This window comes from Pelophylax lessonae (genome assembly GCF_965119305.1).
Source record: "Pelophylax lessonae genome assembly, chromosome: 5".
In the NCBI taxonomy this organism is placed as follows: Eukaryota; Metazoa; Chordata; class Amphibia; order Anura; family Ranidae; genus Pelophylax; species Pelophylax lessonae.
In genome coordinates, this window is record NC_138772.1 from 467,795,852 (window position 1) to 467,821,007 (window position 25,156).

The 25,156-nt window shown below is 45.2% G+C and overlaps 1 protein-coding gene across 3 annotated transcripts in view; it reads right to left on the reverse strand.

Annotated features, from left to right (window-relative positions):
* The window catches only part of MMP16 (matrix metallopeptidase 16), a 378,979-nt gene that overhangs the window by 125,402 nt on the left and 228,421 nt on the right, over window positions 1-25,156 (reverse strand). The window lies entirely within an intron of this gene.

The following is a 25,156-nucleotide window of genomic DNA, read 5'->3' on the forward strand; positions in this document are numbered from 1 at the left end:
TATCTAGAATCATGCAGCTCTACTTTAAAGTGCATTGGTTCCCAGACTATAGGCATTAACTATTGACATATTCTTAAAAAGGCAGTAAGGGTTCATTCACACAGGCAGCAGTCCTTGCCACCTCTCTTAAAAGCAACCTGTGGCAGAATATTTTTCAGAGGGTGGTAATTCAGGAGGCTAAACTGCCCGTCATGTGCACAATCCTGATGTACTGTATATGAAACTCCTAGGTGGGTGGTCGAGGTGGGGGGGGGGGGGGGGGTTGATGTAAAATTATAGCTCAACCCCCCCCCCCCCCAAGGCATAAGAATGTTAAAACAAGCCCTTAATCACCTCTCTAGCTGCTTGCCTATTGAAGTAATTTTTTCTCAGAGATCACAACTAAGACTTTAGAGTTTGGGTTTCACCTGCTTTAACAGCTTAGATACACCTGCTGGTTTACATGAGAGGCAGCTTGTCCAAGTCTGCTCTCAAGGAAGAAAGCAAAGATTTCTGTGCATCGGTCATAGGACTGAAGGCCAATTTCTCCACAGTGCCTAAAGCTACACAGGTGAAGTAGGATGTGTTCAACTAAGGCTGGGTTCACAAGTGTGGAAACCACAGCATTCTACCTGTGTAGTTCCTGCACCCCATCAGAATCTCAGGCAGTTCACTGTGCTCTGCGAATCGCTGCGGGTGTCAATATAAAGTTAATGACACCCCCAAAACCGTTCGCAGAATGCAGTGTGAATTGTGGAATCCAATCCGGTTCCAGAGCGGACAAAATAAAGGGTCCTGCGTGTTTTTGGTGCGGATCAGATGTGAATTTAGCCATACATAACGTATAGCTCAATTCGCACCTCACTGAATTTGCATGTCATTTGTACAGGAATTCGATGTGATTCCTGTAAAAATGACATGCAGTGCAGGTAAGACCGCGTCAGTGTGAACCCAGCCTTATTCAGAATATGTAAATGCTTTAGTGTGAGTTGTCTGGGCATAGGTTCACTTCAAAACCTAGACAGTAATAAGATTTACAGGAAAGACTTCCTTTGCCCTAGGCACAACAGTTATATGTTCAGCAATGCCAGTCCCTGACTGTTCTCATAGCCCACCGTGAAGGTCATGGGAAACCAAATCTACAAGCAGCAGCCCCATAATTCCCAACTCCCACCCTATCCAGCCTTTGGAGGTGGCTGCAAACATTAGTTTCCACAGAATCGTCTAAACTGCTTGGATATTCCAAATCCATAGCAGCTGGAAAGACATACATTTTCTGCTTGACATTAAAGCGGAGTTTCACCCAGGGGATACTTTTTTTAATAAAAATACTCCCGGGACAGTCAGGGCTAGTACATTCCACAATGGCTAGCCTCTGATCTGTCCCGGGTTGCACTTACCTTTTAGGAGAAATACTTACCTTGAAAAAGTATTCTCCAGCGCTGCCATCTCAGGTGTGGGCAGCTTTAAGCCAGCGCGATCCTCTTCTGAGTCCTCTTCCTTCTTCTTCGGTCCCACAATGCGCCTGCACCGGCCCTGCCGTCACTTCCGGTGCGCGGGCGTCATTCCTCCACAGCTTCTGGGCATGCCCAGAAGCTGTTTAGAAGGGAATGACGCACGCGCACCGGAACTGACGTCGGGGCCGGTGCAGGCGCATTGATTCCTGGGAGCGATGACGTTCAGCTCCCAGGAATCATTGCAAAAGCCAGAAGTGACGAATCGCCGTGGCCGCCGAGGGGAGGAAGAAGGAAGTAAGGTAAGTAAATTTTCTCTACAAGGTAAGTAAAAAAAAAAAATGTGATTATCCATTTGTTTTTCAGGTGACCCGGAGCGAGAAGATGGAGGTAAGTATAAATTTAGGGTGGAACTCCACTTTATATTCAAAAATTATATCCACCTAAGAGTGTGTGTTTAAGCTTTTCCTCATTCAACTCAAGGAAAGACTAAGATGTACTCTTCAAACACTTTGTAAGGTTAAAGAAATCAGTGTATCAATTAAGTGTTGAAAAACACAGTTATATCTTCAAGTCCTACACAAAAAGCTTTAGACTACCACGACCAGAAAGTCGCCCCATGAAGGAGCGACTTTTTAGCGCAACTTTAGCGCGACTTGTGCACTACTTTGAAGAGACTTAAATGATAGGCGACTTTGTCTGTGGGGAATGCCTGGCTAATCTTTTTCTTCTTCCTGGAAAGTCTGATCACAGGCGCTTGAAAATAGATAAGGATCCGACTTAGAGGCGACTCCCATTGAAATCTATGTGCACAAGTCGGATAGAGGTTGCCTTGAAGTAGTACAGGAAACTTTTCTGAAGTCGGAGCGACTTCAGTAGTGCATATTAACCACTTAAGCCCCGGAAGATTTTACCCCCTTCCTGACCAGACCCTATTTTGCGATTCGGCACTGCGTGACTTTAACGGTAAATTGCGCGGTCGTGTGACGCTGTACCCAAATTAAATTGACATCCTTTTTTTCCCACAAACAGAGCTTTCTTTTGGTGGTATTTGATCACCTCTGCGATTTTTTTATCATGCGCTATAAACAAAAAAAGAGCGACAATTTTGCAAAAATACCAATATTTTTCACATTTTTTTATATGAAATTCCCCCCAAAAAAATGTAAAAATCAAAATTTTTTAACATTTTAGGCCAATTTGTTTTCTGCAACATATGTTTGGTAAAAAAAAATTGCAATAAGCGTATTTTGATTGGTTTGCGCAAACGTTATTGCGTTTACTAACTAAGGGAAAGATTTTTGTCATTATTGTTTTTTTTTTTTTTCTTTTTTTAACGAGTAATGGTGGCGATCTGCGATTTTTTTTGCGGCAGACAAATCGGACCCCTGACTGACATTTTTGACACTTTTGGGGGTACCAGTGACATTACTACAGTAAATCAGTGCTATACATATGCACTGTTACTGTAAAAATTACACTGGCAGGGAAGGGGTTAACTTTATTGGAGAAGGAGGGGTTAAGTGTGTCCCTAGGGGCGTGCTTCTAACTGTAAAGGGATGTGGCTGTGTGTGTAACTACAGAGATATACAATCCTACATAGCAGGACCGTATGATCACTGCACTTACACAGGGGAGAATGACAGGCGGCTTTGTTTACATTAGCCCCCTGCCTTTCTCCCTCTGTACCGGACGATCGCGAGTGGCCGGCGGACATCGGGTCCGCCGGTCACACACGCGGGGATCACAGTGAACGAGCGGGGGCGGGATCCTACATAGCAGGACCGTATGATCTCTGCACTTACACAGGGGAGAATGACAGACGGCTTTGTTTACATTAGCCCCCTGCCCTTCTCCCTCTGTACCGGACGACCGCGAGTGGCGGACCCGATGTCCGCCGGTCTCACACGCAGGGATCACAGTGAACGAGCGGGGGCAGGAGCGCACCTGCGGCAGCGCGCGCTCGCCCCCTATTGGCTCGCAGGCGAGTGACGTACCCATACTTCACTTTGCTTGCACGGGGCTGAGTGGTTAAGACAGCACTCATTCATTTACATTAAATTTGAAATGACAAGCGACTTGGGGTGACTTGAAGTCACACAAGTCGCCTCCAAAGTCGGAGTAGTGTGAACCGGGTCTTAGCGGCTTGTACCTATAAAAACTAGTGTAGCCATTTTTCACAACACTTCATAAATGGCAATTAAAGGCTGTAAGTAAAATCATTGAAGTCCTAATGCTATCTACCAAACCCTGCAACTATCCTAAGGTCAAAAATTTGCTGTGAAAGTTTATGCTACCAACATTACCCATCCCATCCAAACTTCCAAACCCTGCAACAGTGCTAAAGTCAAAGATTTGCTGCACAAGTTTGTGCTACCAACATTACCAAACTTCTGAAGTAGGGTAGAAGCTGAGTGGTGGCTGTGAAAAACTAGGTAGCTCCTCAGGCTCTCTGTATATGAGAGACCGAAAGAAGGCTGAGGGAGGGGAGCGTTTAAAAATGATTTTCCTTTGTTACAGATAGGTAAGCAAAAGGATGTCACAGAGCATCAGATTATTGACAAGAGGAAGTGGGTGGATTAATGGTCTTCAACATTGCCTGGAAGAAAAACGAAGGCAATCGAGACGTAGACTATGCTTTTTCTTTTACATTTCAAAGCTTAAAGTGACTCTAAACTCTGGTTAGAAAAAAATTTGATTCAAGTATGTATTTTTAACTCCGGAAAGTACCTTCTGTTGCTCCCAGATTTCTTCAGATCTCCATATTCCTCTTTTTGGTTGCTGTGATCTGACTTTATTAGAGCAGAGGTGTCCAACCTGTGACCCAAGACCCTTACCATTGCAGCCCAACAGAGGGATTTTTTTGTAAAAAGTCACACTAGTGAACACATGCAGTCGAAGAAAAATGGGAATGTCTCTTTACAGGATTTTTAGAAGTTCTCTTTCCAAAGAAAAATATCCCACTCATGGGATACTCATGGGACTCATGCCTAAAGCCTAGTACACACGCAACGATTATCGGCCAACCGATCGTCCGTCTTTTGTCCAGAGTTGTGTTTTGTTGGTTGGAATGTGCCTAGACTGCACACGAATTTCTCGCCCGACAGAATTCTACTTCAGAAGTGATGTCACGTGTTGGTTTGCTTTCTTTGTGTTCTTTCTTCTCTGAGCATGCCCAGACTTGCTCATTAGATTTTTCCCTGTTGAAATCTGTACTGACTGCACGAAAATAGGCCGAGTTTTGCGGCGGACAAAAATTTTATAGCCTGCACACCATATTTTTTTCGGCCGAAAAGTCGGAGTCGGTTGTCGGAAGCACCATACTAACAAGCCGAAAATCGGCAGATCGGTCATCGGACGAAAATTCCCTGCCGAATTTCGACGCGTGTGTACGAGGCTTTATTTAGGTCATCCGTTTTGGGCAGCACCTAGATTTGTGAGCAACTATTTTCAAGGATGAAACACACGAAGGGCAAAATTAGAACCCTAAGATCTAATCACCACCTTGAGAATTCATTCAGAATTGCTACTCCATCCATCGAACCATATATTGATGTGTTAGTTTATCAAAAACAGTGTCAACGTTTGCACTAGTTTTAGGTTGTCCCCTTTTACTTTTAGAATACAAAAAAAAAAAAAAAAAAAGGAAGTTTTATTACACAGATAGGTACGCTGTTTTTAAAATGTATTTTATTAGGATTTTATAAGACAGACCAACACAAAGTGGCACATATTTGTGAAGTGGAAGAAAAATAAAGGTTTTTCAAAACTTTTTACAAATACATATCTGAAAAGTGTGCCGTGCATTTATATTCAGCCCCCTTTACTCTGATACCCCTAACTAAAATCAATTTCCTTCAGAAGTCAATTAGTAGAGTCAACCTGTGTGTAATTTATTCTCTAGAAATACAGCTGTTCTGTGAAGCCCTCAGAGGTTTTTTGGAGAAGCTTAGCGCACAAACAGCATCATGAAGGTCAAGGAACACACCAGACAAGTCAGGGATAAAGTTGTGGAGACGTTTAAAGCAGGGTTAGATTAAAAAAAATACCAAGCTTTGAACATCTAACGGAGCACTGTTAAATCCATCATCCATAAATGGAAAAGAGTATGGCACAACTGGAAACCTACCAAGGCATGGCTGTCCACCTAAACTGCCAGGCCAGGCAGAGAAGCAGCCAAGAGGCCCATGGAAACTCTGGAGGAGCTGCAGAGATCCACAGCTCAGGTGGGAGAATCTGTCCCCAGGACAATTATTAGTTGTGCACTCCACAAATCTGGCCTTTATGGAAGAGTGGCAAGAAGAAAGTTATTGTTGAAAGAAAGCCATTAGAAGTCCCGTTTGCAAGAAGCCATGTGGGGGACACAACAAACGTGTGGAAGAAGGTGCTCTGGTCAGATGAGATTAAAATGTAACTTTTTGGCTTAAAAGCAAAACGTGTGGTGGAAAACTAACACTGCACATCACCCTAAACACCCCATCCACCCCATGAAACATGGTGGTGGCAGCATTATGTTGTGGAGATGTTTTTCTTCAGCAGGGACAGGGAAGCTGGTCAGAGTTGATGGGAAGATGAATGGAGCCAAATACAGGGCAATCTTAGAAGAAAGCCTGTTAGAGTCTGCAACAGACTTGAGACTGGGGCAGGGGTTCACCTTCCATCCGGACAGTGACCCTAAACACACAGCCAGAGCTACAATGGAATGGTTTAGAGAAAAGCTTATTCATGTGTTAGAATGGCCCAGTCAAAGTCCAGACCTAAATCCAATTGAGAAAGAAGAATGAGCAAAAATGTCCCTCTCTAGATGTTCAAAGCTGGTAGAGGCATAACCAAAAAGACCTGCAGTTGTAATTGCAGTGAAAGGTGTTCTACAAAGTATTTACTCAGGGGGGCTGAATAAAAACTTATAATTTTCCTTCCACTTCAGAATTATGTGCCACTTTGTGTTGGTCTATTACATATATTTCAAATAAAATACATTTACATTTTTGGTTGTAACATGACAAAATGTGGAACGTTTTAAGTGGTATGAATACTTTTTCAAGGCACTGTATATTATCTACATCAGTGATTGGATGAGGAGGAATTATCTTGGGCCTATCACAAGTTATCAATGTGACCCAGGAAGGTCAAAAGGTTACACACCCCTATGTTAGAGGGTGGCTAGGTTTGCTCTCCATGGTCCTATTGTATGTAGAACATAGCCACATAGTTACATAGTTACATAGTTAGTGAGGTTGAAAAAAAGACATCAGTCCATCCAGTTCAACCTATGATGTGTGTGTGTTCTTGCTCCCAACATGGACTAGAAACTATGGACTTTGGGGATGTGTAGTGTACATAGAGCAGTGTACATGACTGCAACTAATGTGTACTACTCGATCACAAAAGGAAGAAAGAGGAAAAAGGAAAGGTGTGGGAGCTTACAAGGCGGCAGAAACAGACAGTAAGATGTAGTTTTATGAAAAATAGATTACAGGGCCATTAAATTGTTACTAAACCAGGACACTGCATTCACTATATCTGGGCTCCCACAGTACACAGAACATGGAAAAGCAATAGCTTTGTATATATAAACTGCTAAATACCTTTTCTTATCAGCAGTATATGGCAGTCTTGTGACTTCTATCAGTGTCTGGTTAAAGCTTGTAGGAGGGGTTTTCATTATTCTCTGACTGCATGACCCTCTGTCTGTACAGAGTTGATTGGCCCTGTGCTGATCACATGCACCTCCCAAGGAAAAAAAATGCTCTAGTAACACACCAAACAGCATGTGCAGCTTGCCCCCAAGTCTCTGTACTATCAGGATATGCATTGGGGACTCTGGAAGAAGGGGAGGACAAGAGAAGACAGGCTCAAAGAGAATTTTTACACAAAGCAGAGGATTTCCCTCTTAGGTTTCACAGTTATTATAACAAGTATGCTTTACCGCATACACAGACTGATTTTACTGTTGTGGTTAACACTTTAAGATGTTTACGGATCATTTTTAAAGAATAAGTGTATTGTTTAGTGTCACTTTAAAGGCCAGTTGAACATTAAGTTTAAATTAGTTTAATTTATTCCAGGAGCATCCCAAAAAAGCGTCTTTTACTCAAAAAAAAAAAAAAAATTAAGCCACAGCAAAAAAGCCTGTCCTCTGCCAGTATGCTGCAGAATAGGACTCTTGTTCTCTGAGGATAAGGGAGCCAGAGATCTCCGATCAGCAAAGAGCATGAGCATTGCTAAGTGCACAGCTATAGGCCTGACTCAGTGAGAGGAGTGTCAAACCATTCCATTGCTTCCCCAAAGGCAGCATAGGTTCTAAATGGCAGCTGCTGACAGGTGACAGACTTGTCTACACAGGCTGAGGCTGCTTTAGAAACAAAAAAAACAAAAACAAAAACGAAGACACTGATCATCTTTTGTTTTGATGCACCCGGAATGTCGGTGGAGGTTCAATTGCGCTTTCATTTTCGGTCTTGACTGGCATGTACATTTAAACCCGTGGAGCATTTTTTTTTTGTTTTTTTTGTTTGATAAAAAAGACAGTAAAAAAAAAAAAAAAAAAAAAAACTTCAATGGACTATCGTTTAAAGACGATTCTTGAACATTTGCTTCTGTCTGTCAAAGGGGACATTGAAGTAAGTATCTAACGAATGATGCCAGACATTATTGTGCCGCTTAGAATCAGACAAAGAACCACTTATCTGTGTAAGAATAGAATTTGGCTTGTCAGCCACCAAACTTTTACAGCAGGAAACTATTGAAAATAAACATTTTAGATCTTTCTGCGAATGGTATTTTAAAGAGTTTTCAAAGGATTTCATTGGTTGAAAGTCAATCTCATTAAGCCATTTTCAACTTGAGTTCACAGAAAGGTAACCACATAAAGAAGATCTAATAAACAACCCCAGAGCAGTCCTCATGAAAAGTATTTACTGCCTCTTCCCCATAGACACCATGATTGCGGCCAGCTATGCCCAAGAAGACACAAGAATGGCACGATTGACTGTGTATGTTTACTGCTGTTAGTCACTTTAATCATTTTATTTATTCATTTAAAAAAAAAAAAATTGATGTAATTTTACATACTGCTAGCAAAGGTACCCGGATCTATCTTGATATTTGCTTCCTTTAAAGCGGAGCTACAGCTGCCCCCCACCAAATACTGTAGCTGCTGACTTTTAACCACTTGCCTACTGTGCACTTAAACCCCCTTCCCATCCAGGCCAATTTTCAGCTTTCAGCGCTGTCACACTTTGAATGACAATTGCGCGGTCATGCTACACTGTACCCATATGAAATTTTTATCATTTTTTTCACACAAATAGAGCTTTCTTTTGGTGGTATGTAATCACCTCTGGGTTTTTTATTTTTTACAAAAAAAAGAATAAAGACTGATGGGCACTGACTGGCAGCACTATGGGCACTGATTGTGGGCATTGATGGGGGGCACTGATGGCGGGCACTGTGGGCACTGATGGGGGGGCAATGTGTGTATGTTTTTACCTTTAGTAATCAGGGCACTGGTGATCAGTGCACTGATTACACTGCTGTGTGTCCCCAGAGACTAACGGCTCCCCCTCCTTCCTCACACTGCAGGCTCCGTGTGAGAAAGGAGCGCCGGCGATGAGAGATGATCTCATATGTTTACATATGAGATCATCGCTCATTGGACGGCCCGATCACGTGGTGAATGGCCGCTGTGATTGGCCATTCACCACGATCTGTGATCGGCCGTGTCCAAGGGACACGGCCGACACAGATTTTCCCCGCTGCGCGCTCGCGGGAGCGCGCGGGGGGGCGTGTCACTGGGAGGCCGTATATAGACGGCCTCCCGAAAATTCAAGTCCGCGCTGCAGCCGTATATAGGCTGTAGCGCGGATGGGGGGAGGTTAATATTAGGACACTTACAGTGCGTCTGGAAAGTATTCACAGCACTTCACTTTTTCCACCAGGGGCATAACTACAGGGGTTGCAATTGCAACCGGCCCCATGCTCCGGGGGGCCTGTACGGTTCCCCCTGTACACCTGGATAGGAGGGGCGATGGAAGCAGGATGTAGAGAAATCACTTTTTTTCCTCCTGTAGCTGCAGGAGGAAAATGGAGGATATTGGTTCCTCTGTATGTTGCCCCCGCCGCTCCTCATATCCAGTTCACTTGTGTTCTGCTGTCTCTGGGCCCCTGTGTGCTCCCTTGGTCCCCCTCACCTACTGACACCAGTGGGTGAACATCCAGGATTGCAAAGGTCACACTTGTGACCGGGCCCTGGCATTCCACCACCATGGGGAGGCCCCAAGATGGCAGGAAGGGGGCCCAATGCAGAACTTGTGAAAGGGTCCCGTTGCGTGACCGTAATAAAGGGCCCCGCAATGAGAGTAAAGGGCCCCAGGATCAGTGGGTCCGGCGGGCCCTTCATGGTTTCTTGCACCGGGGCCCTGAAGGTTCCAGTTACGCCTCTGCTTTCCACATTTTATGTTACAGCCTTATTCCAAAATGGATTAAATTCATTATTTTCCTCAAAATTCTACAAGCAATACACTATAATGACAACAGGAAAGAAGTTTGTTTGAAATTTTTGCAAATTTATTAAAAATAAAAAAAGGGAAACAAATCCCATGTACATAAGTATTCACAGCCTTTGCCATGACACTCAAAATTGAGCTCAGGTACATCCTATTTCCACTGATCATCCTCGAGGTGTTTCTATAAATTGGAGTACACCTGTGGTAAATTCAGTTCATTGGGCAGGATTTGGAAAGGCACACACCTGTCTATAAGGTCCCACAGTTAACAGTGCATGTCAGAGCCCAAACCAAGCCATGAAGTCCAAGCAATTGACTGTAGGCCTCAGACAGATTTCTATCAAGGCAAAGATCTGGGGAAGGGTACAGAAATACTTCTGCAGCATTGAAGGTCCCAATGAGCATAGTGGCCTCCATCATCCAAAAAATGGAAGAAGTTTGGAACCACTAGGATTCTTCCTAGAGCTGGCCGCCTGGCCAAACTGAGCAATCGGGAGAGAAGGGCAATACATAGTCAGGGAGGTGACCAAGAACCTGACGGTCACTCTGACAAAGCTCCAGCGTTTCTCCGTGGAGAGAGAACCACCATCTCTGCAGCACTCCACAGTGGCGGGTATCAGACCCCTGGCCTTCTCATCCACCTTGTGACCAAAGACCAAGCAATCTCACACCCTGCCGTCACTTGCGTAACAATGCCACTCTCAGCTTCACCCAGCACACAGATTGTCCAGCTTGCGGGACCACAACCCAGATGCCAGCAGACTGAGAGCGATTGTCACCGGGTTAAACGATTAACCCTTTCCTGCCACCACCTCTACGTTATATAATGAGCCCAGAGGACGCTCGTGATTTTACAAATATCAATTATGACTTTAGAATAACCGTCTGTAACACACCCACTATCACCTCAACAAGGATGGTGCAGATAGGTTAGCCTAAACAATACAAATATCAATTATGACTTTAGAATAACCGTCTCTAACACACAGTAGCGCGCTTCAGGAGGCAGGTTCGTTTGGGTCAAGTTGCGTTTAAGAGCTTAGAGACAAAGTTTCACTTTTCAAAATAAGGTTTAACTATATGAAAGGTTAAAAATTGGTGCGAATAAAAATATTTACAGAAAAATGGGTTACAAAGAAATAGAGACACAATACAGCAATTTAGAAATAGGAGAATAAAAGAATGAAAATACTTGCATTAAAACAGTCCTGGTATTACCTTAGTTTCAGAAACTGAACATGCGGTCGGTCCTCTCTTAAAGCGATGTTATTGCCTCGATGGTAGAATGAGAACTGAGAACTCTCTTAGTCCCTGTCATTCTCTGACCCTCCAGGGGGTGTCACCAGAAGTACTCAGCCAATGGCTCTGATTCTATAAACTGCTAAATGACCTCCCGCTTTGACAGATTCATAAAAGCACTCATATCTGGAGATATGAAACGGTTACACGCTTGAAACCGATATTTCATGGTCCGGTTTGGAATGTCCTATCTTTAGACACTAAACCTGGGTTAGCACGGAATAACCTCTGACCTGTACGGCATTGGATCGCTAGCTTGCCTTTCCTAGGCATGACGGTGTCCGTGTTGGGACTTGATTTGATTGGTATTTTATGGGGCACCCAAATATCTACTTTTTGTTAATATGTTATGTTCGGTTAAAAAGATATGATTTGAGCACGGATTGTGAGATGTAACTTAACAATTTGGCTTTGAGAATGTACAGGACAATTTGGCTTTGAGAATGTACAAGGCAATTTCACTGGACATCTAATCCGACCCCCTGCTGTCCTCTGAGACACAACTCCTTCTTGGTCAAGCTGCTTGTGTATATTAAAGGTGTGAAGAATGTCAGCTTAGCAGGAACCTGGCATTTTGTGACACTAACGGAGGTGGGGTGGGGGTGAGTGCCTTTTGGTTCCACTGATTAGAGAAAGGTGGGGGCTACTTTCGCTCAAGGAGCCTGGGTCACTAAACAAAATGGATGTCGAGAGGACACTCGACACCATTACATCCACCAATTGGGCCTGTATGGTAGAGTGGCCAGACGGAAGCCACTCCTCAGTAAAAAGGCACAGGACAGCATGCCTGGACTGATGGACTCTCAGACTATAAGAAACATAATTCTCTGGTCTGATGAAACAGAGATTGTTCTCTTTGGCCTGATTGGCAAGCGTCATGTCTGGCAGAAACCAGGCACTGCTCATCACCTGGCCAATACCATCCCTACAGTGAAGCATGGTGGTGGTATCATCAAGCTGTGGGGATGTTTTTCAGCTGCAGGAACAGGGAGACTAGTCAGGATTGAGGGGGAGATGAATGCAGCAATGTACAGAGACATCTCTGTACTTGATGAAAACCTTCTCCAGAGCGATCTGGACCTCAGACTAATACTTATGTGCACGGGAATTTTTTTTGTTTATAATAAATCTGCAAAGATTTAAAGCAAAGTTTTTTCACGCAGACATGGGATATTGTTTGTAGAATTTTGAGGAAAATAATGAATTTAATCTATTTAGGAATAAATCTGTAACATAACAAAATGTGGAAAAAGTAAAGCACTGTGAATACTTTCCAGGATGCACTGTAACTGTGTGCCTAAAATGTATAATGTGTTCTGATTTTACTAACAAATCTGACCGTTTTTTCTCGCTGGGAGGAGAAAAGCAGCCGCATCTCTACTCCATGTAGAGAGCCCTGATTTGTTAGTAAACACAGGACTTACGGCTAACAAACTTATGCTGTAGCGAAAAACAGCACAGCCGGGGTAGTGGGCGTGCACGTGCCCCCTTCCCAGAAATGCCGGATCACGTACATGTATGTGATCTGCTGCAGCGGGGCCACCCTGACGCAGTTTAAGTGTGGTGGAAGGTCCGGAAGTGGTTAAGTCTGATGTTTGGACCTGAGTAAGGGCTCTTTCACATAGGCTTTCCAATGAGCTCCATCTGTCAGTTTTTCAGGTCTAGGTAGATCTATGGGTAGGCAGATGTAACACGGACTTGAGTCTGTTTACATCTGCCTTCCTCCGAGTCTGTCCAGGTCCAGAAAAAAAACAAAAAGCATGAGGGATTGGAGGCAGGTGGATGTAAACTGACACAAGTCTGTTTACATCCAGCAGTCTATTGATCCAACACAGGTCCACCACAGTCCACTGTCAAAATGCGGAGAAAGACTAAAAGGCACAAGATTGACATCCATCCTGTTCAGCAGGGGATCAGCTTACAGACGTGCTGCTGACCAAGTATGTAAGTAAGAAAGAATGGCCCAGTGAAAAACCCTAAGGGCCAGTTCACACCACATGGAAGTAGGTTATATGGTTTCCAATGGCATAGTTCACACCAGTGCAGTCAGTTCCAGAAAAGTAGAACATGCTGCATATTTCTTCACTGGACTGTACTGGAACTCAGTAAAACGCATGAAAAACGCACCGGGTGCACTGGAACACATCAGAAACGCAGCAGACCCCAGTATGGTGAAAAAATAAATAAATCACAGAAAAAAATAAAATAGGCATCTGAAATGCATCCAGAAATGCTTGAAAAATGCATCAAAAATGCACTGGAAAGCATCAAAAACGTGCATGCAGAAATGCATCTGGAAAGCATCAAAAACGTGCATGCAGAAATGCATCTGGAACAGATCTGGTGTGCGTATTTGTGGTGTGAACCAAGGGCCATTTCACACCACATACAGTCCAGTGTATTTTTTTTTCTGCATCAAAAAACGCATGGGTAGTGGGTTTTATGGATTCTAATGGCATAGTTCACACCAGAGCCCAGTACAAAAAAAAAAAAGGCATCTGGAATGCATCCGGAAACGTATCAACAATGCACTGGAATACATTAAAACCGTGCATGCAGAAATGCATTGGGAACGGATCTGGAGTGCGCTTTGTGGTGTGACCCAGCCCTTAATGTTTCACTTTCAAAAAATGTTTTGATTGCTCATGTTAGTCCCCACTATACACCATTGTGCTTATCTTCTTACACTTATACAAGAAAGAAAATTAGCAAAGTTCCCCACTTCAACCCCTCAAAAAGATTGGTTTTCATTTTTCAATTCACTCCAGAAACATGAAAGTGTGTGGTTAGTGCGAGTCGCATAACTATTCATGTCAGAGTGTCACTGCATAATAATGCTTTGTGGTTTTGCAGTATCTTATTTTTTTTCTTGCAGCTGCTGACTGCTGCCGATGTCTGTAAATACAAGGGGATGTGTTTTGCACATGATGGTCTATATATTTTTTTCTCTCTGAAATGACAGAAGAATTACTCGTGGATAAAACAAAGGTTCTATTAGGTCTAAACATTTTAATGCTAAACATCCTTTCTCAGCTCTAAAGCTGCCAGATATATGGTGGTAAAGAGGTAGTAGTAGCAGAACTACCGGCATAGCAGTCCATATGGACACTCTGAAGTCTGGAGTCTTGACTCAAAACTTGATTCCAGTGAGAGTCTGTCCTCCACTACATCTGAAGTCTTCCTGATTGCCCCGAACAGGGACTGTGCACTAATTATGCGACCTGTCCTTGCATACTCAGTACATTCTCTGCACCAGCCATTATTGGAGCAAAGCATACTGCATTTTCTGCTTTTTTTATTTTCTCTTAAAAAAATGGTACATTTTCTCAGATTAAACGTTTGATATGCACTACATTGTCAAAAGTATTGTGACGCCTGCCTTTAGACGCACATGAACAATAATGGCATTCCCAGTCTTAGTCTGTAGGGTTCAATATGGAGTTGGCCCACCCTTTGCAGCTATAACAGCTTCAACTCTTCTGGAAAGGCTGTGCACAAGGTTTAAGAAGTGCATGAAGTGTATCTGTGTATGCCAGTCAAGTTCCTTCACCCCAAACTACCTCATCCAGGTCTTTATGGACCTTGCTTTGTGCACTGGTGTGCAGCCATGTTAGCACAGGAAGGGGCCATCCACAAACTGTTCCCACTGAGTTGGGAGCATGAAATTGTCCAAAATGTCTTGGTATGTTGACGCCTTAAGAGTTCCCTTCACTGGAACTAAGGGGCCAAACCCAACCCCTGAAAAACAACCCCACACCATTTGGGGTGGAGTAACTTGACTTCCCTGCACAGAGTCCTGACCTCAACCTGATCGAACACCTTTGGGATGAATTAGAGAGGAGGCTGCAAGCCAGGCCTTCTCATACATCAGTGCCTGATCTCACAAAAGTTCTTCTGGAAAAATGGTCAAAGTTTCCTATAGACACACTTCTAAACTTTGTAGACAGCCTTCCCAGAGTTGAAGCGCTTATAGCTACAAAAGGTGGGCCAACTCAATATTGAACCCTATGGACTAAAACTGGGATGCCATTAAAGTTCATGCACATGTAAAAGCAGGCAACCCAATACTTTTGAGTGTCCAAACTTTTTTTTTAATTTGAATTGTCATTTTTTTAGTTTACACCAGATATAGAATATGCTATCTTTTTATGACAATTTTTATTATGCGAATAAAGGCATGCTTCTTGAATATAGTGTACACTGATATACTATAAACGGCAGCTGAAAAGTCCCAATTATCTTTTTTGTGAAATTTAGGAATGTGGTGCACATTATTTAGTTATTTTAGAACATTGTGTTCCCTGGACAGATCTTCCCGCCCCCAATTTTGACAAATTAATTACATTGTAGGAGACGAAGGGCCCCCACCCACCCCCCCCCCCCCCCCCCCTTGAACTCTTCCTACCCCCAACCCTTCTCACTTTCTTCTTTCCCCAACCCTTCTTACTTTCTACCTTCTTTATTCCTTTAAAGTGGTTGTAAATCCTCACACATATACCCAGTGAAGTGAACAGCCTCCGATAATACACAGATTAAACTAATCCACACCCAAGTCTCCATTCACCCGTGCCGAGATGACCAGAGCTGTGCAATGCAGTATGTAAGCCTGTTTCGCCTATAGTGTTGCCTAATACAGCCTATTTCCTCCTTTTTTTTTTAGTCGTGGCACCCTTTAAAACCACAATAAGGATATTTGCCAGCACACCACGGATCATCAAGTAGAGTCCAAAGGGTTTTCACTGAAGCGTGATCCCATCACAAAAAAAGGTGGTGCAAGGTTTCAGGGTTGTGCAGGACCCCTTTGTCAGGCAAGTGATGACACCATTTGCACTCTACTTGATGATCCGTGGTGTGCTGGCAAATGTCCTCATTGTGGCTTTCTGATCCAGTCTCCAGTTGGTGGTTGCTACAGCACCCATAATTCTAGAGCTTTCTCCAGGAACATGTGCAATGGGAATATGGAGAACTACCCTTTAAAACCATGCACAATCTCTAAGCACTCAGTCTAACATTTCGAAAATGTAAATATTCGGTATCAATGGTTAACCTGAACCTGGGACAGTCCATACAAGCACCTTAAATAAATTAATTTCACATCAAAAAATCTCATCACGTCAGAGGTCCCCGTGATCACATCAGATTTCTCCCTTTATATTAAAGGGCCTCATGTTAAAATTTCCCCCATTACGTCAGATTCCCCTCATCCCCCCATACAGGAAAGCCTTGCTCCCTGATCCTGGGTAAACTGGGCCTGATGATCGTGGCACCCTGCACAATCCAGACGGTAACCTGGTTCGAGAAACGCTGAGCTAATCTATTCTCGGATTCACTTCCGGCACAAAAGGGATTATAGAGCGTCGCTATGAAGACAAGTCATTATTTTGGTACATAACTACAGTGTACATCAAGTTTTTTTTTTTTTTTTTGTATTTTCCTGGTGCTATTTTGAGGTTCTCAGCAGAACAGTGCAAAATACAATCTGAGCAGCAAACAAAAAATGGGATTTTTGACTTACCGTAAAATCCATTTCTCTGATGTTCATTGACGGACACAGCTTCTGTCATTCTTGACCACTGGGTTATACTGCTCCCTACAGGAGTAGGACACTAGGCAGAAAAAAAAACTTCTGGCTACACCCATAAGCAGTCTCAGGGGGTATACTCCCTCTCCCTGCTATACTCACTCAGTTTTGTTACAAGCAGAGGGGTGGGTGCTCTGTCCGTCAATGAACATTATAGAAATGGAATTTACGGTAGGTCAAAAATTCCATTTTACCTTTCGTTCATTGACTGACACAGCTCCTGTCATTCTTGACCATTGAGATGTCCCAAAGCAGTGAGGGGTGGGAAACAGCAAAAAAATTCCCAAGACTAAACATTAGCCAACCAGGCAACAGGGGCTCCACCAAAACAACTGTAGCCCACCTGAAAAAACAATACACCCTCAAAGAGGATCAGGTCCTCTCAACAGTAGCTTGCCAAACCTTGTGGCCAAAGGAAGCTCCTGCAGATGCCAACACATCCACTTTGTAAAACTTTGTAAAAAAGTGTGCACCAACGACCAGGTGGCCGTCTTGCAAACCTGCGTCACTGACGCCTGATGACAGAAGGCCCAGGAGGCACTAAGTGCCCTAGTAGAGTGCACCTTGACAGGGAAAGGAGGAACCTCACCCCTGATGGTATAGGCCTGATCCACCATCTGTCTGATACATCTGGAAATGGTCCCAAAGGAAGCAGACAACCCTGTTTGAGGTACATCTGTGAGCACAAATAGAGAGTCTGACTTCCGGTAGCTTCCAAGTACACCCTAATTGCCCGGACCACATCCAGGGCATGCAAGGCAATTTCCTTCGGATGTTTAGGCCTGGGACACAGGGAAGGCAACACAATGTCTTCATTCAAATGAAAGTCACAGACCACCTTAGGAAGGAATGATGGACAGGGGCGAAGCACCACGTTATCCTTGTAAATCACCATATAAGGTGAACAACAGGATAACACCGGCAGTTCCGACACTCTGTGCAGAGGTGATCGCCACCAAAAAGGCCACCTTCTGGGACAGCGTAAGCGAGGATGCACCCCAAAAGACTCACATCACCCAATGTACGTCTTCCACATACGATGGTAGATCTTTCTCAAAGTAGATTTCCTAGCTTTTACCAATGTAAGAATCAGACTCAGACAAAGCGCTATCCTTTAGCTCTTGGCGTTCAACAGCCAAGCTGTCAAAACCAGCGACTAAAGCAGGATGGAAGATCGGTCCTTGGGACAGCAGATGCTCCCTGAGAGGAAGCTTCCAAGGAACATCGGCAACCAGCCGCACCTGATCACCTTACCTGGTGAGGCCAGTCTGGAGCCGCTAAGATGACTGGAATCCCTCCTGCCTCGATCCTGTGCAGGAGTCTGGGCAAAAGCCTGAGAGAAGGAAAGGCGTATATCAGACAATGCTGACCCCACGGGACCACCAGCACGTCTGTGGCACCTGCCAGTGGATCCCTTGACCGAGCCACAAATCTCTGCTCCTTTGTGTTGAGCCGAGATGCCAACAGATCCACCTCGAGAGTGCCCCACCCGAGACACATGTGATGAAACACCTCCGGATGAAGGGACCACACCCCGTGGTGCAACACCTGCTGACTGAAGTAGTCTGCTTGACAATTTTCCACCCCGGGAATGTGTACGTCAGAGGGCAGCCTTAGAATGCCGGCTACCTCCAAAGCCGCCAGGGCAATTCTTGTGCCCCCTTGGTGATTGACATAAGCCACAGCTGTAGCATTGTCCGATTGAATGTGCACTGGGCATCCCTGAAGTTGATCCGTCCAAAGGTCCAGACACAGTCTAATCACTTGTAGTTCCAGGACATTAATCGTCAGTCTGGATTCTTCCAGCGTCCAGATCCCCTGAGCTGAATGCTTGCCAAGGACGCCTCCCCAGCCAGACAGGCTGACATCCGTGGTGACCACTGTCCAATACAAGGGGAGGAAGGATTTTCCCAGCTGAAGAGCTAAGCCACCATATCAGAGACTCCTTTTTCCCCAAATCAACCGGATCCAATTGTCCAGAGACTGCGGAGTCCCACTTGGTCAGAAACACCCTTTGCACGGACCTCGTATGGAACTGTGAAAACAGAACTGCCTCGAAGGTAGATACCATCAGGCCCAGCACCCGAATGCAAGCCCAGAGGGATGACCATCTGTTGGACAGCAGGAGACGAATTGCAGCCTGCATTTTTTTTTGTCCAGAGGAAGGAGCACTCTGACTACAGCCAAGTCCAGAGTCAGGCCTAAATAGTCCAGCTTTGTGGACGGAACCAGGGCAGACTTCTGAAAATTCAGAATCCAGCCGAACTGCTGCAGAGTTCGTATTGTGATCTCCAGGTTCCCCACCAGCGCAGAAGGAGACTCTGCTCGCAGAAGATGATCATCCAAGTAGCCCAGTATTGCAATCCCCCGTTGGCGTAGCAAGGCTGCCACAGGAGCCAACACTTTTGTGAAGACCAAAAGAGCGGAGGCGAGACCAAAGGGTAACGCCACAAACTGATAATGCTCCTCTCCCAAGGTAAAGCGGAGAAAATGCTGGTGACTGGCACATATTGGAACGTGAAGACAGGTATCCTTGATATCTATAGAGGTGAGGAAATCCCCCCCCCCCCGATGCAGTGATGCCACCACCGTTCGAATGGACTCCATTCTGACCTTGAGGTCCTGGATTGGATGCACTTTGCCTTCCTTCCTGGGAACTATGAACAGGTTTAAGTAAAAACCCTGAAAACGTTCCGAAGTCGGAACTGGAACAATCACCCCTTGAAGGAACAGGTCTTGTACCACCCCAAAAAGACCCTGTAATCAGCCTGGTGACAGGCACAGGTTGGAAGGAAAAAAATTTTGCGGGGGGACAAGGGCGGAACTTAATCTTATAGCTGGACCGAATTACTTTGTGCACCCACTTGTCTTGCACCCGGGAAGTACACGGGACCGGAAACCAGCGAAGACGTCCCCCCACCCCCAGAAACGGTTGAGGGTGCACCTTCATACCGAAAGAGCTTTGTCCACGGGTCTGGAGAAGCCTGCTCTCTGCTTGCCAGGCCAGGTTCATTTGGACCTGCCAGAGGAGGTCCTGAAAGGCTTTGAGCCCTTGTCAGTCGCCCCTGTGGGACAAAAAAAAAAAAAACCTTATGAGCCAAGAAGGAAGGTCCACGTCTACAATGAGGTTTCTTGCCCACGTAGTCTGCGGAAGTACTCCTCGCCCATGAGACCTTGATGGAGGTCATCCAGGGTAGCTTCAAACCGGCGATCTCCTTGAAAGGGAAGATCAGTCAAGGCCTTTTTAGAAGTCTGATCCGAAGACCAGCATTTAAGCCTGGACCTGGAGGGCCCTGCTGCCTCAGAAAGGGGATCAGGAGGGGAAATGTGCTCCAAAGTCCCCTAGGAGTCACCAGGGGGTCTCCACAGAAAGTAACACTGCTGAGACCCAGTCGTATGTGACCTCGCAAGGCGTTTAATTCGCAGGCCAGCCCCTGTCAGGTGGGGCTATGTCGCGGCGAATCTAGCACAGATCAGAGGTCTGCGTGCGCTCGCTGGCCAGACTAGGGTGACCACTGGATCTAGATTATCCAGCCCGTCGCCCAGTTCGGCAGTTGATATTAGATCTCACAGAACAAAATCGATTAGGAAAAACTTTTGCCAGGACCAAAGATTCCAGCAAGGAATTGTCTTTACTCCTGGCTAGGCAGAAAAAAAACTGAGTGACTAAAGCAGAGAGAGGGAGTATACCCCCTGGGACTGCCCATTGGTGTAGCCAGAATTTTTTTACTGCCTAGTGTCTTATTCCTGTAGGGGGCAGTATAACCAAATGGTCAAGAATGACAGGAGCTGTGTCTGTCAATGAACGAAAGAGAAAACAGCGGAGCATAACACACTATCTAGGAATGCTTCCCATTCTTTTGTTATCTAAAATAATTCAGTAGGTGGATGATTTATTGAAAGGGAAAATTCCAATCAAACATATGTCATTCTCTTTCAGCATGCTGCATGACAGATGCTGGGGAAAAATTGAAAACAATATTATAGTGCTCTGTTTGTATTCTCTCTCAGGATGAAGAAAATGAAGTGTCAATCTTCTGTGATGTTCTTGATAAATGTTGGTAACCAGTCAGCGATGAACAATTAAATATTCACATTGTCAGTGTATATGTGTTACCCTTACAGACATCTCCATGTTCCAGCATGGACATTACAGTACTCACTTTAGTTTGACCATAAAGAAACTGAAACACAAGGAGCAACTCCAAGTTGATGCGAACACCACCCTACAGTCTAGGATTGTACTCCATACAGGAAACCTAGACAGACAAGTATATGGTTTGCCAAATTACACAAAATATAACAGAGAGCCAATAAAACTATCATTATGCTCATGTCAGCCACTGTTTCAGGCTTTTGCACAGGGATGACAAAATGCCAAAATTTTAGGCATTCAGACCTTTCTTTGTTCACTTATTTGAATGCAGCCCATTGCTTTCAATGTAAAGACGACACCAATAGTCAACCACGGCTCAGTAAAGAAAATAAAAGTACAAATGCAAACAAGTGCAAGTAGGGTACACACTAATCCTCCAAGATCTATAAGGCAAGATGTACATAAAACAAATAAATCACCATGTGTGTTGGAGCGTAAGAAAGGTAGTCCTATCTGCTAAACAAAGATACTATTACTAAATGTCAGCCAATGCAGCAGACTGGCTTTGGGCTCGCAAAGTATGCAAAAGAGAAAAGAATAGCAAAGGAAAAAATTGGATTTTTTACTTACTGTAAAATGAATTTCTCTGATGTTCATTGACAGATGACAGCTCCTGATCTTTTTAACTATTGGGTTATACTGCCCCGACAGGAGTAGGATACTAGGCAGAAAAAAAGTATGGCTACGCCTATGAGCACTCCCGGGGGGGGGGGGGGGCTGCTGGGGGCTGCAGGCAAAGGAAGCATTCGCATATGCCAACACATCCACTTTAAAGAACTATGTGAAAGTGTGCACCGACGACCAGGTGGTCGCCTTCAAAACCTGCATCACAGACGCCTGACGGAAGGCCCAGGATGCACTGAGAGCCTGAGTAGAATGCGCCTTGACAGGGAAAGGAGGAACCTGACCCTTGATGTAATAGACTTGAACCGCAGTCTGATACATCTGGAAATGGTCGCAGAGGAAGCAGACAACTCTTTCTGAGAGCACAAATAGTGAGTCTGACTTCCTAAAAGACTCCGTAGCTGCCAGGTACACCCTAATTGCCCGGAACACATCCAAGGCATGCAAAGCAATTTCCTTCAGATGTTTTGGCCTGGGACACAAGGAAGGCAACACAATGTCTTCATTCAAATTAAAATCAGACAACCTGAGGAAGGAACGACGGACAGAGGCAAAGAACCACCTTATCTCTGTGAACCACAAAGTAAGGTTAACTACAGGATAACACCGCCAATTCTGACACCCTGTGCACAGAGGTGATAGCTAGCAAAAAGGCCGACAGCACAAGCAGGGGAATCTTCTCAAAAGGAGGCTTCTGGAAGATCACCAAATTGAGGTCCCAACAACACAAGGAGGCTTCTGGAAGATCACCAAATTGAGGTCCCAACAACAGACCGCACTGGGGTCAAGTGCCTAACTCCCTGAAGAAAAGTAAGTACCAGGGAGTATGTGGCCAAGGGACGTTGAAAGAAGACTGCTAAGGCCAACACTTGACCCTTGATAGTACTCAAGGCCAGTTTCTGCTCTGCCCCCCCGTTGTAGTAAGGTAAAGATCCGAGCCACCGAAAAAGAGCGAGGATGAACCCCAAGAGACTCACACCATGCAAAGTACATCTTCCACGTACGATGGTAGATCTTCCTAGAAATAGATTTCCTAGCTTTTAACAGTGTTGTAATCACTGGCTTAGCCAAAACTTCTATTCATCAGCACCTGGCATTGACCAGCCAAGCCGTCAGCCGTCACAGCCAGCGACTGTAAAGAGGATGAAGATTGGTCCTTAGGACAGCAGATTCTCCCTGAGAGTAAGGCTTCCAAGGAACATCGGATGGATGGGACCCGGAGGGCCTTGCAGCCTCAAAAAAGGGATCAGGTGGGGAGATGTGCTCCAAAGACTCTATGAGTCACCAGGGGGACCCCACAAAAAGTGTAACACACTGCCAAGGGACAACCCCCACTGCTCTGGCAGCATCACCCAGTTGCCAGTCACAGAGCACCAATTGATCCTCAGCAGAGAGGTGGAAGACCCCACCAGACTTCCCACCCCGCAAAAACCAGGCATCACAGCCATCAGGAGAACCCGCACTGCCCAAGTGGCGATCAGGAAACAAAAGGAACCAGGAGTCAGCACCAGGGGATGAGGAGGGGATCCCACCACTGAAAATGCCATCTGGAAGGTGCCACAAACATGGCCGCTGCTGTTTTAAAGAAGATGAAGGGGGGGTGCCTGACGGGAAGGAGGGGAACCCAAGGGCCCGACCATCCCATGGAGGGGCCCACATCCACCCTAAAACCTTTCAAGGGCAGAGGGAGGACAGCTACTCACCACATATCAGGAACCAGGTGGGCACCACTCCAGACAGAACCCCTCGCACTCGAAATAGGGGGGGGGGGGGGACTGTCGGCCAGGAGGAATGCTGCGACTCGGGGCAAAGACCCAGTCGTATGCGACCTCGCGAGTTGTTTAAATCGCAGGCCAGCCTCTGTCCAGGGAGGCTATGTCGTGGCTGACCTAGCACGGAGGTCTGCGTGCTCCGGCCAGACTAGGGTGACCATTGGATCTAGATTATCCAGCCCGTTTCGCAGTCTGGCAGTTGATTGTAGATCTCACAGGAAAAAATCAGGAGAAAAAAATCTATCTAAAAAGAAAAGATTTGCCAGGACCAGAGATCCCAGCAAGGAACTAGGTCCTTACTCCTGACTAGGCAGAAGAAAAAAAAAAAAAAAACTGAGTACCTATAGCCGAGAGAGGAAGTATACCCCCTGGGACTGCCCATAGGCGTAGCCAGACTTTTTTTCTACCTAGTGTCCTACTCCTGTAGGGGCAGTATAACCTAATGGTTAAGATGATCAGGAGCTGTGTGTCAATGAACAAAAGAGAAAGAAGGTTTAGTGAAAAAGCAATAAAAAGTAATGCACTCCCAAATGTGGGAGCAATGAAAGGCAAAACTACAAGATCAAGGATGATAGGCAACATAATAGAAGCTGTAAATCCTGGTCAGGGTTAACTGCAATGCGTGCCAGGCAGCTGAGATTGGAAGGGAACTTACATCTCGCCAGAGAGAACACAGCTAACCTCCCCAAAATGCATAACTGCGTAACTCTTTGATGTCACGTTTGGGGGTGTGCTGGTGTTGGGATGGTGTTGGGAGGGTGTCACGTCAGGTCTGGATGGTGTGTTCTCCCTGACACATCAAGCTCCCTTTCCATCTGGGCTGCTTGGCGGGCATGACAGTAACCCCTGGCCATGGTTTGGAGCTCCTGCTATGTTGCCGGTCATGCTTGATGTTCTGCCTTCCATTACTCCCACATTTGTGATGCATTAATTTTGTTGCTTTTATAATAAACCTGATTTTTTATTTTCTTTTTAAACTAATACACTTTCAATCCCTTGTACTGATGTTTTTCTTTTGCATTGCTTTCAATCGACACAGGCATGTAAATATCAGTAAACGACCCCTTCATATGGATCAGTAAAAAAAAAAAAAAAAAAAAAAAAAAAAAAGAAATTGCCTTACTGGTCAGTATTTTAGGAGCATACATGTGTAAGTCACACCTTTCCCTTGAATAGTAGGTTTTATTTCAATATTTGGCATTCTAGGAGCTGGATTCAATGAAATCTTGCGCTTATATGGGTTCAGGAAGTGCTACCAGGAAAGAGCATTGGGAGGTGGACGGCCACTACTGTGGAGCAAAAAAACGGTGTTGTAGGACACCATCAAGGAGAAAGTCAAACAGCCCAGCGCCATTCCAGAGAGAGGGGCTGTGTCACAAGAGGGGCGGGAGTACCACACAGTGACCTGCCAGCTAAAGGACAGCGCTGCTGCCAGGATACAGCCCCTGCCATATCAGCAACCAGTGTCACCATGGGCAACCGAGAGTGAAGGGACACCCGCTCAGAGGAAAAGTCACTGCTCTGTCGCGGGGTCTGGTGCAAGGGCCTTGCGCTCACTACTTGCCATCACTGTTCTAGACTGAGCCATTAACAACTGCCTAACTTGCTATCCTCTAGACTGCAGGCTTTACTGATGGCCACAATGCGTGCCAATGATTAGCCGGGGAAGATCTAGGACTAAAGACTAACCCAGTGGTAACCACCCTAAAGGTCTAGCCCACTGGCCAGTTAAAGTGGTATCCCACCCCTGTCCATTAATTTCAGTGGACTCAGAACCAGTAAAG